General features: G+C 39.1%; 1 protein-coding gene across 2 annotated transcripts in view; it reads left to right on the forward strand.

The window, feature by feature from the left end:
- The first annotated feature begins 5,582 nt into the window (after positions 1–5,582).
- The window catches only part of CYFIP1 (cytoplasmic FMR1 interacting protein 1), a 73,556-nt gene continuing 60,180 nt past the window's right edge, over positions 5,583–18,958 (forward strand). For both annotated transcript variants that reach the window (XM_075200091.1, XM_075200090.1), the window contains exon 1: positions 5,583–5,830. The gene's annotated coding sequence lies outside the window, so the exon portion shown is untranslated. The remainder of the gene's footprint in view (positions 5,831–18,958) is intronic.

An 18,958-nucleotide genomic window follows, 5' to 3' on the forward strand; every position in this document is an offset into this window, starting at 1 on the left:
ATAACAAATATATGTCACTGATTTGCATTTATACTCTTATACCTCGGATGTTAGATTGACTGGAAAAGGGATATATCCAAAGAAGGTAATAATACATGTAGATATCCGCTGCAGTGGATAAGACACTAGGAATCTTATGCCCTAGATGAATAACAGGCAGTCTTATGTGTAGGCATAAATAAATTCATTCCCTTAGATTCACCAAATGTTCAGCGGCCCAATCGGCCTGTAGATAGACGCTGAAACAATTTGGAGCAAGTGGATGTCGGCTGTCATAAGTCAGAAGTAAGCGGTCTTACGATCAAAGGAAAAGACGTTATCCTGGTTTTACCATATAGTCAACGGCCAAGTGTGATTGAAATAAGCATACAGTCCAACTGTGTCAACAATAACAGATGATTTGTGTTGAATAATTACACACTCTTCATGGCCCGTATATGCATCTGCACGGAAGCAGTAAACATGTAAATCCGCTTTATCAACTTAGTCCACTTACTTGAGTTGCAGTGTGATTGAAATAGACATATAGTCCAACTGTATCAACAGTAACAGATGGTTTGTGTTGAATAATTACACACTCTTCATAGCCCGTGTAGACATCTGCACGGAAGCAGTAAACGTGTAGATCCGCTTTATCGACTTAGTCCACTAACTTAGATTGCAGCTAGATACCCCGGGGTATAAATAGAGAATGCTAGACTTGATGTGTTAGTAGAGTCAAATAGAAATATCCTGACGCGTTTCTCTGTGTCAGTCACAGTTTCATCAGAGTAATATTGCTAATGGTTTTCCACATGCCATTTAAAGCCAGCTCGGGTGTCACATGACATCATCCAGCCAATCAAGAGATAATGATTCCAACCGTTAATAAGCTTCCAAGCCGTGTGTAGCTGAAACTGAATAGGTGCATACAGACAGCTGCTTAGAATAAGCTGAATAGCAGCAATCACAGGTGGCCCAAATGTAACAAACATCCCATGTGGGCCTACAAATGGTAACAATCAATGTATGCGTACTACATTAACAGCTATATACACTTAGACATGGTAATAACAATAAACAGAAGTCTTGAGCCACATAATTACATCTTAGTCCCAACAGTAAATTGATATGGGACAATCTAAAAAATATATAATTAAAAAAAAAAATATATATATATATATAAAAAAAATTAATTAAAAATCATATATGACGCCCTGAGCCTAGAAGCTACAGACGGTCTCCCATCCAAGTGCCGACCCTACTTGGTTCTGCTTAGCTTCCTAATCCATCTAAATAGTACTAACAATAGACCAAGAGGGTTATTGATGGAAAGTTATATAAAAAAAAAAAAACATTATTGAACATATGCATAAGAAAGTCTGTTGCATCCCTAAGAGACACAATTGTAAAACTAAACTATTATGGAAAATTAATGACATAAGACCACACAAATAATAATCACACAAGAAGAGGGAGCCTTTTTCTTTTAAGAATCATGAATACATTATACATATCTAGCTCCAACTTCTGTTCATGTGCCAAAGTCACACAAGCTCTAACCCTGAGAAGGCTAAGGAATGTTCAGAACTCCTGGGGCTGGTGCCTGGACATGAACTGGATTCGGAGACAAAGGGATCCTTTGGAGCAGAAACTTCCTTGTAGGAGAACACTGGATTCAGGTAGATCCAGCCCTTATAAGCTGAGATCATCCTCAGATGGCTGTGAATATTTTGCACAGCTTCATGCTTATGAAGTATCTCTTCTGTTTAGTTTTTCTAGTGGTAACTAGTATTTATTTTTACAAATCTAAGCTCATATACACATGGTTATAGCTATATATGGATGTTTTTGCCAGCCATGCCACTTTCCTCTCTCCAGCTCTAATTCTTTCATCTCACAGTCAGTGTTGCTAGTTAGGAATTACATTGTGCAAGTTAGTTTCCAAATTTTGCAAATCAGAGATGGCTTGTTTTATATCCACCTTCCCCTTGAGGACCCAAGCACCATGTGGCAGATGGTGTGTGTGTGTGTATGTGTAGCTTTGTCAAACACACTGATGTGTAGAGTCCACAGGTGTTTCCTGATCATCACCTTATCGTATTGGAAGGTTCCATCTGCCATCCAGGCTTGGTACAGATTTCCAGTGTCTCTAGCAAGAGCTGTATTCTATTTGGCTATCAGTTTACCACCATCTGGTACGGGTAAAACCTATCTTTGGAGTTGTATTTGCATTTTTAATTCTTGTAATGCACTATGTTGGCGCCCCCTGTCTTTTTGTGTTCCAATATATATATATATATATATATATATATATATATATATATATATATATATATATATATATATGCAATGTTGTATGGCCAGTGTGGATGTCAAGAAACGAGGCTTGCCAATTTCATTTAAACATTGTGCCTACATTAATGGCTCTTCTGAAATTAAATATTGAGAGGTTTTGGGGTGTAGCTAGCTCATACTGATTGGGCCCTGCAGGAAACTGAGGTCAGGATAGCTTCCTGCAATGCACCAAACGTTTTATTTTAAACTCTTGTTTTCCAGCTAATTCACACAAATAGTAAAGGTACAATTTTTATGTGACACAATTCTAATCTGGTCCTTGATTTTGAAAATAGATAGGTTGGGGAGCTTCAAGATCTCCTTCTGTCGGTGATCATTTGTCGGTCCCCTGATTCTAATGTATTTCTGAAACTGAACTAGTTTAAACTCCACCACTGGCAAGTGCTGAAAGCCAAAGTTGACAAAGTTAGACTTAGGGTGACCTAACAGATTATGTCAAGGCAGAAGTTTTATGCAAAAAGCAACCAACCTGATAATCTTCTTTAATAAATTGTGTGTTCACAGTTTGACTTGAAACTAGAACATGCACAATTACTCTAAGAAAATCCTTGTCATATTCCGGCACCAGCTAGGTAAACTATATTCAGCACCATAACCCTTTCCTTGCAAGAAGGCAGATACATTTTTGGACCAGACAACATGACCATATATTCCACAGGTGCTGAGTGCTAAGCAGCAAATATCTCTCTTGATGTTCAGGGAGTGATAAAATCACAACCAATGTGGTTGCACCTTCATTCTCATTTTCTCCCCCCCCCCCTCCATCCCAAGCATTTATTCCATGATACGTCCACTTTGATGGGAAAATTATGCTTGTATCAAGCTTATGTACAACCCATTATTGGTGAAGAATGGTGCTTGAATGCTCTGCCAACCCTTGTCTATCAGCCGGCTGACCCAAACAGACCAACAGGTGGCACTGGTTCCAGCTTGAGGGCTTCAGAGCAGCACAGTGGGTCTGGACACTACATACTGATAACACACAATAAATGTGTGGCACATTTCATGGGTTGAATAAACTGTGAATGTAGCCAAGGGAAAAATAATTAAAACAAAAATATTTTTGTGATTGTTTTTGTATATATATTATGCTTTGGGCTCCCTTGTGTCGAGATTTTCCCAAGATCATCTGCTTTTTAATCTGATGTTTAAGACTGCTTATTTTTCCCATAAATCAGACTCCTGATTAAAACAAATCAAAAGGATGAGTGTAAATAGGTTTCTATAGCTGTTTTACCTATGTTTGGCCCTAAAAGGTAGTCTGGGGTGAAATTTAGTAATAATAATGCCTATAAATAAAATAGCATACAGACTTGCCATCTTAAAATAATAATTGAGAATTTAGGGAACAATTTAGTGTTCACATATCCTGATATCACCAATATACCTTCACATAGCCTCCCATAACCCATATAACTAGTATACATCCTTATAGCCTTTCATGCAACCAGATAGCTAATATACCACATATAGCCAAAAACTGGATTTTTAAACTTACGTTAAATACTTTTATCAGACACTGGGTTATAGAGGTTGGTCTCGAGCTTGGGCACTTTCAATTTGAATCCCAGTTATTTAAAAACCCTTCCATAGTTTTGAAATGGGATGGATAGGGACCTGGGCCGTGGATGGTCAACAGCTTGTCCTAATACGTTCCTCCACCTCTATGTATGGCTGCCTTTCCTCTAACTCACTGACAGCATCTTACATGGACACGCAGTACCTGACATGCACTGTCACACCTGTGTGGTTAGCAAGGGAGGCAGTGAGAAAAGTCTGCCTCTACATACATTGCCAAATGGGAGAAAGTAAGAGGGGACTAGGGCTCATATTATAATGTGGGTTGCAGCTAAATGTGAATGCTATGAATTTGATGGGGGAGACTAGGCCGTCTGATCCAAGCCCACAACAGAGCTACTGCTGCACAAATTGCTGAAAAAGTTAATGCTGGCTATGATAGGTGTCAAAACACATAGTGCATGTTGCTGCATATGGGGCTACGTAACCACACACCGGTCAGAGTGCCCATGCCAAAAGTGCCTACTATGGACGTGAGCCTCAGAATTGGACCAGAACAAAGGAAGGTGGTGGCCTGGTCTGATGAATCATGTTTTCCTTTACATCATGTGGACAGCCGACTGCATGGGCATCATTTAACTGGGGAAGAGAGGGCACCAGGATCCACTATGGGAAAAGGGCAAGCTGGTGGAGGCAGTGTGAAGCACTGGGCAATGTTCTGCTGGGAAACCTTGGGTCTTGGCATTCATGTGAATGTTAATTTGACACACATTGTTACAGAACAAGTACACCCCTTCATTGCAATGGTATTCCCTGATGGCAGTGGCCTCTTTCAGCAAAATAATGTGCTCTGCCGCATGGCAAAAAAAATTCAGGAATGGTTTGAGGAACATGGCAAAATGTTCAAGGTGTTAACTTGACCTCCACTTTTCTTAGATCTCAATCCAGTCAACATACACCACCCAACTGTTCCAATTTTGGCGGGACATCCCAACCTGTGGGCAGCAAAAGGGGTGGGGCTTAATAGGAAAGTTGCTGCATTTTAGGTAAATATGTGCATTTGTGGGCGGGGTTTATTTTCCACTTTCGGGATTCTAAGCGGCATATTCAATTGTCGGCGGAAACGCCAAAAATCTTGCAATAATATCTTGCGTAATAACGGTAATAGTGTGCGTTTTCTGGCAGGATTTCAGCTCGCAGTTCCCTGAAATCCAGCTAACTATTACTGTAATAACAGTAGTTTTAACGCGGCGGGGAATCCGGACAATTGTATATTCCCCTAAATGTTGGGAACACACACACACACACCTTCTTCCTAGCAAAACTAATGCAGCTTAATAATGTGAAAATAAATATATATATATGGCAGCAAAATGATCAGCTCCTTGCTTCCATTTTGCTGCGATCTGTCAGATCATCATCATCATTTATTTATATAGCGCCACTAATTCCGCAGCGCTGTACAGATTACTGTAATATTATCGTTCCTATATTCCAGGGTTCTGTAATCGGGTGGACACTCTAGCCCCAGATCCCATAAGCCGTGTCCTGTGCGCTAGCAGGTAACAGACACCTCACGTTCAGGGCTCTCCGGTGAGTACATTGCTGTCACTGTGCTCCTGGTCTGTAGGAAGAGGAAGGTAGACTAGAGCAGGACGGCCTGTGGCTGCCGTGTAGGAGTGGTTTAAGCCCAGGATCAGGAGGAGCTGCTGCGTGCTGGAGCTGTGTCCCTGCCCACCCCTCTTCGTCCTGGGAGGAAGGGTGTTTCCTCCCGATCACTAGGAAGTTTCGGCCTCTTAATATCTGGTGGAGGTAAAAGTGGAGTAAAGAGTTACCTCTATCCCCAGTCCGGCTCCTGTCCTTCCGAGGGAGACGGCCCGGACTGCACCCTAGATGTGATTAGGGCAGCAGCTGGCAGCACCCCGGGGAGGACACCACTTACCGCTGGCAGGGCCGGATAACTTCCACGTTCAGGGTGAGAGATGTGTAATCAGTGACTGCAAATCACAGACCCCTCTCAGTGACTTACTGATGCCCCTCATGCACTGCATACACAACAAGATGTGTATCACTCTCCATGCCAGGGGTGTCAGGGCAGATCGGAGGCTTCTCTGCATTTACTTTTATGTATTATTTGGTTTTGACTCTAGTTTTCTCCCCATATTGGGGCGTGGAAGCTGACACACAGATAAACAGTGTATGGTAATGCTTAGATGATTTGTTGTGCAGGTGTGAAAAGTTTGCATAGAAAGATATCTGTTGTAGTGAAATGTGCTCTGAAATATGGTTGTTGTGATTGTACTATGCTATCTGATTACTGGGTAATATAATTCAGTGGTGAGCAAGTGTATCATACCTTAGCGAGTCTATGCAGATCTTCAAGGAGCAACAGTATTGTAGTTATTATTCTTTTGTTTACATGGCATCAACATATTCTGAAGTAGTGTACAGTAAAATAATCTGTATACATCAATCCCAGTGACGTTTACAATTTAATTTCCCTAACATGCACTCATATATGTTTATGTCTAATGTGGGAGAATGCGTTTAAAATAATTTTCTCTGCAATCACTGAGCAAGTAGTCAGCTTTTGAAGAATGTATAATTATTACATATTGTCCAGAGCCTTTACTTGCTACACCTTTCCAGTTTAATAGGTATATATGAAGGTTGACTTGTGTGTTGTGGACACATTCTACGCAACTGCAGGGAAGGTGTAAGTGCATAGAGTACATATATTTTGTATACCAGACCTTTGCTCCAAATATTGTTGTCTACTGGGTACTTGATGTGAGGATCATGTCATATTTTCATTCTTCAAATCTTTTTCATTAGCAATTAATTCTGTTTCTGCTTTTCTCAATATAACAATTTACAAACATATCCATTATATTTGCTTTTAGTAGTTGAAATATAAGATTCCACTTGACCGTGTGGCTGCTACAAATTTGGACTGGTAAATGGCAAAGACTGTATAATCAAAATAGTGTCAGTTTAAATTCCACCTCAAACTCCCATTTGCTAATAAGTCTTCAATTTTCATTATAAGCATGTTTACAGTGATGGGTAAAGTGATCCATTCTTGTGAAATATGTGAAGAAGGTGTCCTATTAAGATATGATCATGATATTACGATGACTTATGTTTTGATGGTTTACTCTTGCTAGAAAAAACTTTAGTGTTCTTTTATATGCTAAAAAGTCAATAAGCATAAAAGTCAAACTACGAGTGATTTTTACAAACATGTAAGTTTCCCTATCGTGACCTTAATTGAGATGCTTTATATTTCTTTTACATTTATTATGTAGCTGACAAACTGCGCAAAGGCTGACTTAAGTCTCCTTCCTCCAATCTTATAACTTGCCGTCATATCTTTGGTTCTAATAAGTTCCTGAAACCTTTAATATATATTTGTGAACATTATTAGAAGCTCTCTTATATAAACTAACTTGTATTCTACATTTAGTTCTTAGTTTGCTGACTTTCATAATAGTTAAATGTAGCATAGGGTCCTCTATGAACAAATTTTATATGTAAATGAATTTGTTGGGTAGATACACTCTCCAGTAAAGTGTCTTACCACTTTTCTGTGAAAGTTATTCCTTCCACAGAAAACAATGACCAGTCATCACTCACTCATCATTGGCTTGAAGTCAGCAAATCGTATTTGAGTAATAGTGACCCACTCCTTGTACTTTTTCCGTTCTTTGGTTTTTGAGGGCATTTGTTTTAACAAAGCTCTTTTATGGCCCTGCCACAGACTGTTTGGTAATTGTCGCATATTCAACTCTGTGCTTGACGGTTGGTATGAGGTCCTTGTGGAATCATCTGGTGGGCTCTACCTTGTTTATATTGCTAAATGTATGGCTTTCAAATGAACAGAACTGTGGAAAATGTTGGCCATTTGTAAATAAGTGCGTGTCCCTGTAATGTCCAGTGTCATGATGTACATCATATCGGACTTTGTTTTAGCTCTTCTACCAAAGTACAACGGTGGTTCCTCAATTTCTTTCTTAGATGTAGTCATTTCTCTGTTACTCTCTCAACAGTATTTGTGTGGCCTATAGAAGATTCACTTCCCCCATTTAACCATTATACAAGGAAATACACAGTCGAAAAAACCCGAAATAGTCCTGCGTCTTAGAGCTTCATCATGCATGTTTAAGGAGCCGATGAAACTTGGAGATTCGCAGTTTGTTGAATGTAGGAATACTGCATAAGCTTGTGGTTTATTTTCTATGTGGTTGTACAGTACTATTACTAGAGATAAAACCACAGCATGCACTTATCCCAGCACCTACTTACACACCTATTTCCTAACCTATTTCTCTGAAGATGCCATGTAGAGCTGGAAGATTTGTTTAATTTTTATTGGCAAAGAGATTTTTCTAAAAAGCTTGTGTCTGGCTCTGAGGTATAATCTGAGTGTATTAGCTAATGAGATTTTTGTCACTTTTTCACTATGCTGCTTTGGTGATAAATACAATGTGTTTGTTTTTGTAAGACAATCTCAAAATATAGCACTGATGTATTTCTTTTTTTTTTATTTGTTTTACTATTGCATGCTGAGGTGCTACCATTCTAAAACAACACCTGACTAAAGTATTCTTATAGTATTAATTGATTGAAGTATTTTGGACAGCTACATGCTGTTCAAAAGGTCTGAAGAGATTGGTTAACCTTTCACACTTATGTTTGTCGGCACCATGGAGCACCATCTTGGTAAAATAATGGTGTGTGTGTTAGGGAATTTAGACTGTAAGCACTCACGGGGCAAGGACCGATGTGAATGATTCCATAGGGCAGCACGGTGGCTTAGTGGTTAGCACTTCTGCCTCACAGCACTGGGGTCATGAGTTCAATTCCCGACCATGGCCTTATCTGTGTGGAGTTTGTATGTTCACCCCGTGTCTGCGTGGGTTTCCTCCGGGTGCTCCGGTTTCCTCCCACACTCCAAAAACATACTGCTAGGTTAATTGGCTGATAACAAATTGACCCTAGTGTGTGTGTGTGTGTGTGTGTGTGTGTGTTACGGAATTTAGACTGTAAGCCCCAATGGGGCAGGGACTGATGTGAGTGAGTTCTCTGTACAGCGCTGCAGAATATATGGCGCTATATAAATAAATGGTGATGATAGAATAGCAGCTGAGTGAGCCCAAGATGGCTGCCTCACCGTCTGCAACAATGTGAAGTGCTATGACTTCTATTGGGCGAAAAGCGCGATAGATATAAAGAATTATTATTTTGAAATTGTCACAAACCAATAAGATTCCAAGGAGAATCCAATGGAGAAAAAAAAATGTATGATGGTACCACTCGGGAGTTCTGCTGTTCTGTGGACTACTTTACTTATAGACCACCACAATTTTTTTTAGTACTAATCCCATTTATAGTGTGGTGTAACGTACCTTCTCCTGGTATTGCCATGAAGCTAAAAGATGCTAAGGTAACAGTAAATACCTACCTCATCTTCACGTTACTGTGGGTGTGATGGAACTCGCCGATTAAATAACCTTTATAATGCAATCCACACTATGTAAAAGGCACTTTGCTATTTTTTATTTATTTATTTTTATTGACAATCCCATCCAGACCAGAGTGAAGCTTACCTTCCTCACAACTTGAAACACAAATTGGCATATCTCCACCTCAGCAACGTGGACATGTCTTCACCTCAGCAACGTGGACATGTCTTCTACTAATACTGTCCAGATACTTACTAATATACCTAATTACTAATATACCAAAAGATGGTACTGTTTACTAATTTGAAATGTACATCTATGTCCATGTAATCTGGTGCAAAAAATTAACCTTACTCAATGTCTCTATACCCCGGGGTCGGACCTATATATATATTTTTTTTGTTGGGGGGGTGGGGGGTTGCTAACAGAAGCAGTGGGCATCCAGCAACACTTTACTCATGTTCCCAATGGCTGATAGGCAGGCAGAGTATGCTGCCCAGCCGCACTGATTGTGTTATAACATGATTCCCCGCCTGCCTTTCAGTCGCCGGGAGCATGAGTATAGCGAGCTGCTGCTGGGTGCCCACTGCTGCCAGGGGGGTACGATTGCCCCTGGATCTGCCACTGCCATACCCCATACCCAATACACAAATCACCTCAGCCGACTCTGATCTACTTGGATAATGATGCAGGAAGTAAAAATAGCTGTGAAGAGGTAAAATAATAGATTTATCATTTAGATTATTGAAGGAATAAATGTATTTCTCAAAAAATAAGGCTAGAAACCTTTTAATTTGTTATAACTACTTCTTCAGCTAATTGTATTCACTAACTCAAAACTAAGTCTCATACAAACTCCACACAGATAGTACCCTGGTTGGGAACTGAACTCACAACTGTGAGGCAGCAATACTCTCCACTGTGCCATAGTGCTATATATCTATTGAACCGGCTCAAGACAAGCCGTGGAAAGCTATGTCGTTTCTGAAAGGAGCCGCATTCCGAAAACTTACAGCGGAGGGGAGGGAAGATCTTACCTCCCCAATTAATGAATTCAAAATTAAACATCTAATAACGTCACAACACAATGGAAAAAACCCCAGGAATCATTGGCCTGTGTTGAATACTATAACATGCTTTCCCAACGCAGTGCTGCTTGTTTCCCACAATTCTTCATAGTAATTCTGCAGCAAAACTTTATAATCTGGCAGGTTCGCAGTACTACACAAATACCGATACTTAAAGATATCAAAATTTTAGCAAAAATCATTGCTACAACTTAAAAACATTCTCCCAACTCTGCAACATCCATTCCAGTGGGATTTACAAAAGGCAGACACTGCGTACACAATATAAGGGACATATTAGAGGCTATACCTTATTTAGCTAAATTGAAGAACAATATTTTTGTGAGATTAGACGCAGACAAAGCTTTTGATCATCTTGAATGGCAACATCTTATTAAATGATTTAAATTGCAACATTTCATCCCTACAGGTTTCACTGCTTAAAACCAAAAACACCACAAAGCATTCTTAGCAATTAACATCTGAGTGCTTTTCTTTAGGCAGAGGAACAAGACAGGGGTGCTATTTTCCCTTATACTGTTTAACACCCTTTTTATGAACAGATTGGAAAGGCATATAGATTTGCACTATGGAACATTTTTCTTAGTATTATTATTGAAGTACCGTGTTATCCAGAAAAACCTATGTGATGTTAAATACTTTTGTGTCAAAAAAGTCAAATGTATTATAGGAGTGATACTTTTACTGGCTAACCCAAAAAAATTGTCATGTTCACTATGGAGCAAGACATCTTTGCATTTTCAGACAACATCCTTCTCTACACAATCCATAGGAAATAGGAAGCCATCCCAATCATTATAACTAAACTACAAGATTATTTATTTCAACATTTTCAGTTCATTACTCTAAAGCAGAAGTGTTGGCAATCACCCCAGTAGTTTAAAAGGAGCTGGAAATGTGCAATTTTTTCTTTCAATGGGTAGCAAGTGAACTAAAATATCTTGACTTTAACATTCCCAGCTATTTCACACAACTACATTTGTGGCCAGAAATATTGATGCCCCTGCACTTTTTTTCAAATAACTTGCAATGTACTCTAAACATAAGTTGAAGTTAACAACAGTTAATTCCTTCCCTGTTAATATTACATAACATTTGTTTTTGATTGAGTTTAATACTTTAATCCTTTTAAATTAGAAAACAAAAAAAATAGCATTGACAAAATTAACACCCTAGACTTAGTATTTGGTAGCATCTGGGGCAGCATGGTGGCTCAGTGGTTAGCACTTTTGCCTCACAGCGCTGGGGTCATGAGTTCAATTCCCATACATTCCCATCTGTGTGGCGTTTGTATGTTCTCCCCGTGTTTGTGTGGGTTTTCTCCGAGTGCTCCGGTTTCCTCCCACACTCCAAAAACATACTAGTAGGTTAATTGGCTTCTATCAAAAAAATTGACCCTAGTCTCTGTCTGTCTGTCTGTCTGTCTGTCTGGGAATTTAGACTGTAAGCTCCAATGGGGCAGGGACTGATGTGAGTGAGGTCTCTGTACAGCGCTGCGGAATCAGTGGCGCTATATAAATAAATGGTGATGATAGCCTTTGATCAAAATAAATGTAATCACCTGCTTCTTACAGTCGTGGATGCGCTTCCTGCACTTCTCTACAGTTTGGGCCACTCTTCTTGTGCAAACTACTCCAGCTCTCCCAGCTTTAAAGGTGCCTTCTCTCAACTGCTGTCTTCAGATGTCTCCACTGATTCCGCAGAGCTGTACAGAGAACTAACTCACATCAGTCCCTGCCCCATTGGAGCTTACAGTCTAAATTCCCTAATATACACACACACACAGAGACCAGCATATTTAAGAATTTTTGTGTGGAATAAACTAAGGCCTTGTCGTTTTTATTGCTTTTTGTGTTTTATTCCCCTCTAAACCAAAGAAAAACATATTTTTTAATTTTAACAAATTTTCTGTAAAGAATGGAATTATTAGAAAAAAAAAAAGTAAGGGTGTCAATATGTTGGTAATGACCGTATACTATAATATTCCCTAACTCATTAGACAGATCACTGATTTTCAACATTGGAAACATCTTCCTATAGCCGCCTCTTCTATCCTTCTATACAAAAGCACCCAATTCTACTCGCAGAACAAGGCATTACAACTGTAAATTAGACAAAACCAGGACATCTTTGTTTTGTTTAAAACAACCACTAATAATTGTGTGAATTAACTTTTCCAGTATCTGGGACTATATCTTGGCAGCAACCTACAGATGATAGATTTTTTTTTTAGCAGATGAGTTTGCTGATCTCATGTGAGTCAGTGACTGAGGTCAGGGCTGCAAGAGTTGGCTCAGATAGCGGCACTGAAGTGTGCTGTCTAACTGCACCGCGTGTACTGTCCAAATGCACAGCCTGCAGAAAATGGAGCAAGTGATGTCATTGTTCCTGAAGCCAGTGCACCCCTTTCTTTTCAGATAGTAGTGCATGTTATATCCATTGTGGGGAGAATGTAGCATGCAGCATGAGTGCATGGGTTTTTGCTTCAACAACCCTGGTGCCTTATCTATTTTTTATTGTTATTTTTTGTGCGTTGTACATGCACTCAGCACTGCACAATGTACAGGAGAGTCAGGTACTGGAAGGCAGAGGGGACGATTTTAGCACAATATAGTGATGTGAGTTTCCTGAAAGTCTAATGCAAATAGACTGATGTCAGTCTCGCCTATATGTGAGACGAAAGCATTCAACTTGTTTTAACTTGTTCTCCATTTTATTTTAGTCCCCACCACACAAATGCGCACCTACATTCTTTCCTTTTCTCTCTTTCTCAGAAGTGTATATTTTCATTTTTTTTTATTTTTACTAAAACATGGGGTTTAAATTGAGGATTTGAGGGCATTAATTGACAGTACATGGAATAAATTTAGGTTAGAAGTTCCTTCTTTCAAAAATATATATATATTTTCCAGTGCCTCATGAAATGACTTCACGAACCATCACATTTCATTCATATTTTTTTGCAGCTGTTTATCCTACTTTTGCAATGAGTTGCAGCTGTATGTGCTGATGTTTAATCTACATTACATTAAGTTACTTTTTATCCTTTATGGCTCTTATGTTTGCTATTTGTGAAACGTTTATTTTATCTATTTAACATTCCAGGGAGTTGGTAAATATATTTTCTCTTTATTGTCTATTTTATTTTGAAAGTCCACAGTAGTGCAATATTGTTCATCCTACTGTCGATACCAGCCTTAGTAAATATCCATGAATCCCAATCATACAGAATCAGCACTTTACAAAAAAAAATAAAAAAAAAAATGCATTTTTATGTAATTTTTTTTTTTTTTCTCTTTTGAACTGAGAACTTTACAAACCTCGGGTGTCCCGGGCAGGTCTGTGTTACATGCTTACCTGACCACAAATCTGCTTGTGCATTTGCAACTAATCTATAGATAGCAATGTTTCTATTTCTTCCCTGGCTCCATGATTTAGCTACCTATCTCCTGAAGTATACATCATTGTACCGCTACATTACATCGTATGTTTTCCTTATAGTAAAAACAAAGTTAAAGTTTTATCTGTTACTAGGAAACGCATAAAGTTTCTATTAAATATCCCTCAACCTCTGCAGTGCAATTATCTGTTATATTCCTGCTAAATTATTTTAAGGAACAAATGAAAATGTTGTTTTTTTTCTGGCGCGGTGCCTTTGCACACTGTAATTCTAAATGTTGCAGGACCCAATTCTAGTGTATATATTTATATAGCGCCACTAATTCCACAGCGCTGTACATAGAACGCACTCACAACAGTCCCTGCTGTACAGCCACATGTGGGTGGTGAGTTCCCATGCTGGGCTACTATAGGTTATAAGCGAGATATAAATATGTATACAAAAAGCATATACAATAAAAGTAATAATTTAATCTATTTATTGAAAGTAAGGTAGCAAAGTATTGTAATGTTAGAACAAACTGGGAACATTTGTGGAGGGTCAGTATTGAGCTGTTGGTTTGTAGTAGACCCTTTATGGCTAGAAAAGTTGTCCTAAAAGTAAGCTGATTTTCTATTTGCCAAGAGTACTTAATTATATGTCTATATGAAATAATAAACTGTTACCCATTTTACAATTACTTTCAGTTCTCTCTCTTCCTGTCTACCTAACTGATGAGCTTTCTTTTTTTTTATTATGTCTGTAAATCAATCATACAGTATAGCATACGTGGTGGTGCTGTTTATCTCCCAACATAGTACCAGAGTTCTAACATTTAAACATCCTAAACACAGCACATGTAACCTTTGGAAGTTAATACTTCCAGATACTACTAAGACCATGTATGGCTTAATGTGTAACCACTAGTTTCCTGTATTTGACCACACTGGTCTCAGGTACATACTCTGAGCAGAAACCACAAAAGATTTACCAGTGAAAGGTCGTATGGTTTCTGGCCACAAGTCTGTTCTGTGTAGTTACTGCATGTGATGTGCTGTTTCCTTGTGTCAGTGGTATCTGTTCTGTTGTATGATGGGTGGGTTGTTGGAATTGGTGAACAATCCATTAGTGAAGAATTAAACATTTTTAGACTAAAGGAGATTGAAGTAGTTAATATAGCCGTACATGATGGCTTTACGGAATGTGCTACTTTACTGGAATTTTGCAGATTTATCTTTCCAGCTGATTTGGTCTTTAGATTGCAGTCCTGGATTATATATCCAACATGCTTCAGTACACCATTATCATGTGTCTCTGCATGGGGATCAATTTAGTACCTTGTGGAGCAGTTATTGGTTACAATAATGGGAAAACTTGGCCACATTTGATGCTGTTATACTGCACTTGGTCTTTGATAAGCTCTTTCTAAAGCATTGATCACTGGTAAGGGTTGTCAGTACTGGACGAGGGCAAGACCTAGTGCTCCCACTATATTTATTTTTTTCTGTGGAATAATAATACTTCACTTGACATTTTTAAGGTGTATTTCTACATAGGAATATAGCATTTTGTTGGTGATTAAACATAATGGTTAAGTGGCTTGTGATCAAAAGTAAAGTGGTAGTTTTCTTTGTACTTAGATATTTTTTTTAAAGATTTTTTTTTTTATAGGTTGGGTCATATATAATTGCATCTCTGGGAGAAGTGTGTGCATCTAGGAGCTCCTCTTTCATAGATCATACAAAGCTATTTAATTAAGATCTGAAAGCCACTTTATTTGTGGTAAACAAAGACAACATTGTCCATCTAACTTAGTGGACACCTAGACCTGCTTTTGACTGATTGTCTTTCAGGGTCTCGTGTGACTATGTTCAATATCGCCTCAAGGTGCTGGGTCTGTGGCAGCATTGAGACCAAACATTTTTAAACAAATTGCACTTTGATACATTTTTTTTTATTTACTTAAAATTGAATATGTGAATGTGTTTGCTACCCCCATTCTCGTCTCAATTGTTACCCCTTCCCTTATCTTTCCGTTTTTTTGTTTTGTTTTGTTCTGTAACCATTAGGCCTGAAAAATCTTTAATAGAAACTGAAACACCAGCATACAGAGCACACTTCCTTCCACAGCTTGTGCAACAAAATTATACTTTTTTGTCTGTTTGTTTTGTCAACCAAATTGTGTAGCACTGTTCAGCCAAAATATATGGCTGTTTTCCCTGTATTCCCTTAATGCGTAGTATTTACTCTTGCTGAATGTCCATAAATTGCGGTGAGAACTCCCGGGCTCCCAAGAGTGCAGATAATTTTCTCAAAAGGGCATTTGCCTGCCTGCAATGTTGCCAAGTACGGCCTGTGATAATGCAATTTATGTCATCTTACGCCTCGCCCTGTCCACTTGATGTGAGTTGAGTCAAAAAGTCCAGCCCGTCTTCTTTGTATACTTTCCTCCACATCTCCTAGACAGCACGTATGAAAAGTTGGCAAATATGCTTTAAGGCAGTACCATAGTGTGGTCATCTCCAGGGAATGGACTAAGATTCGTCTGAATCTCTCAAAGTCCTCTATTTGCGTCAAAATAAGCGAGAACAGTCGCAAGATTTTTTACCGCTGGTACTTGGTGCCTCATCGCCTTCATATGATATATCCAAGCTCCTCATCGTTATGCTGGCGCCAATGCGGTCGGGAGGGTACCCTGTCTCATATTTGGTGGCACTGTCCGAAACTACTTCCTCTCTGGAAGTCGGTCCATCGGCTGATTTCCGATGTCACTCAGATTTTTCTTCCCCCATCTCTGTCGTATTCCTTACTCCCGCGTCCTATTCCCAAGATTTCAAAATCAACTCAGAAACTTATCACACATATACTTAGTGCTGCTAGATGCCAAATTGCTCTATTTTGGAAAAATCTGTGTCCTCCTTCTCTGCCATCGGTTATCAACCGCGTTTGGCAAGTTTACCATATGGAGTATATGACTAGCATTCTCCGCCATACTCCTGTCCAATTCGATAAGGTCTGGAACCCTTGGACCGAGCATCACGGAGCCTCCCCTCCTCTTTCATTTTAAGGCCTTTGAGCTTCCAAAACTTAAACCTTGTCATGGTTCACCATCTTTTCCACATTTTTTTTTTCTTCGCTTTGGCTAGTGATTTCCCCTGTCCCTCTTACTCCCACTCTTTTCTCTCTCTTTCCTCTCCCCCCTACTCTCTTTAAATCTACTTTAGTATTCACATATCGATAATAATCTGCTGTTTCTATTACGTGGAAATTTCTTTACAGTTTTATTTCACCTGTATTGCTTGTTTCCCTCATTGTCTGTATTGTAAAACTCAATAAAATATCTTTAAAAAAAAAAAAAATATGTGCCAAATAATAGTTACTCATAGGAGCACATTTAACTTTTATCTACAATCCCTAACTTTACTGCATGTTAACGCCCCTGATCCTTCTTTCCAAACCTAAAGAGTTGCAAGTGCTTGATGCATGCAGCTCTAAATATGGATTCAAAGTTGTGCACATGCGCGGGATGATGATTTTGCGCCACATCTAGCCAGCTCACAAATGCATTTGCATGCAATGCGAAGTCCGGTCTCATGTCCCCAGTTTTGCCACTATTACGGTGACAGTGTAGTGTCAGACTTCAGCCCCAAGTAGCAATTACCTGGCTCTTCTGCGGCGCCGTCACTCTAAATTTGCAGCTGACCTCAGCGAATGTGCACAGGGGAGCTACTGAGTGCTGAGACTGCTTCTTTCCTGTCAGCCAGTATGGCATAATATTTCCCTATAGTAATTTGAGGCACACCAGGTGACGTCAGAGAATTTTCACTTAGGAGCATCTGAGTACTACAAGACTCATCTTTCCTGTTCGTTACCAGGACAGGCCATTTAGAAAATTACATTTAAATAAGGAGCTCCATTTAAGGACCAGGGCCGACACTGTAGACCTTAGCAAGTGTTTTATTTTTTATTCACTTACAGTCCAAGTGATCTTTCTCTGGCAGACAATAACATGAGATTGATGTTGAAGAGTGTCACAGCGTTACAGGGCATCTGCTAAGTCTGTATGAACGCTAACACTTTCCCTTGCAAGAACTGTAGGTACAATGTACAATTTGGATTACTTTGTACACTGACAGATTGGTTACCTAATGACTATCGGGACTTTTTCATGGCTTTTTGGATTGACAATTCCGAAAATGTATTAGCTGGTTTATTATTGTCTCTTCTGTTTCTTCTTTCTAAACTTGCTGTTATGAGAAGAGGAACAGATGTACAGCATGCTGCGAGCCAGATTACAAACTTGTAAGTGTTACAGGAAGTTTCTGGTTCCGTTTTTATCTCTTGCATAGGGTGTGATCACAAGCTAGACACCAACCATTACTCAAAAGTAATTGGTGTTCTACTCCTCCTACATTGCTGTGGGAAGATTATTTGAGTTGTTTTTGTAGGGTGCGACTTCATTGTTTTCTCTAGGGTTGTGCTCTCTTCCATTTGTCTGTCCTTTAGATGCAAATCACAAACTGTGTTTCCACTTAGCTTTATTAGTGAAGGAAATTTTGTAAGCCCTTTAGTATTTTGTGTATTGTGCTTTAATTTGATCTGAATGTCAGACTTAAAAGAACTGATCTTAATTGACAGCTGTCGACAGAAGATTGGGGGTATATTTGCTAAAATGCGGGTTTAAAAAAGTGAGATGTTGCCTATAGCAACCAGTCAGATACTAGTTATCATTTATTTAGTACATTCAGCTAGAATCTGGTTGCTAATAGGCAACAGCTCCACTTTTTCAAACCCGCAGTTTAGTAAATGTACCCCTAGGTCAGCTAATTCCATAACTTTTCAGTAAATTGGTCAAGCATTGAAAGTGATAAGAACTGGTATGGTGGAAAATCGGCTCCATAACAAATGCTGATGGAAATGATCGATTGACCTGGAAGTGACTTGGAGGGTGGAGCGGACAGGTAGTCGGTGTACTCAAGTCACTTAGCAGCATATGATTAGATTTTTTTCTAGTATAGGACTCCGATATTAAAATATACATCTGACATTCAGAACAAAATTGGTGTGCATGGGAGGAAGAGAAGGAGGGAGCACCCTTATCGCCTATCCATTGATGCACTTTTGCAAATGTAGACAGTAGAAGCATTAATGACACTTTGTATCATTTGTCT

Source organism: Mixophyes fleayi, chromosome 2, assembly GCF_038048845.1.
Source record: "Mixophyes fleayi isolate aMixFle1 chromosome 2, aMixFle1.hap1, whole genome shotgun sequence".
Lineage (NCBI taxonomy): Eukaryota > Metazoa > Chordata > Amphibia > Anura > Limnodynastidae > Mixophyes > Mixophyes fleayi.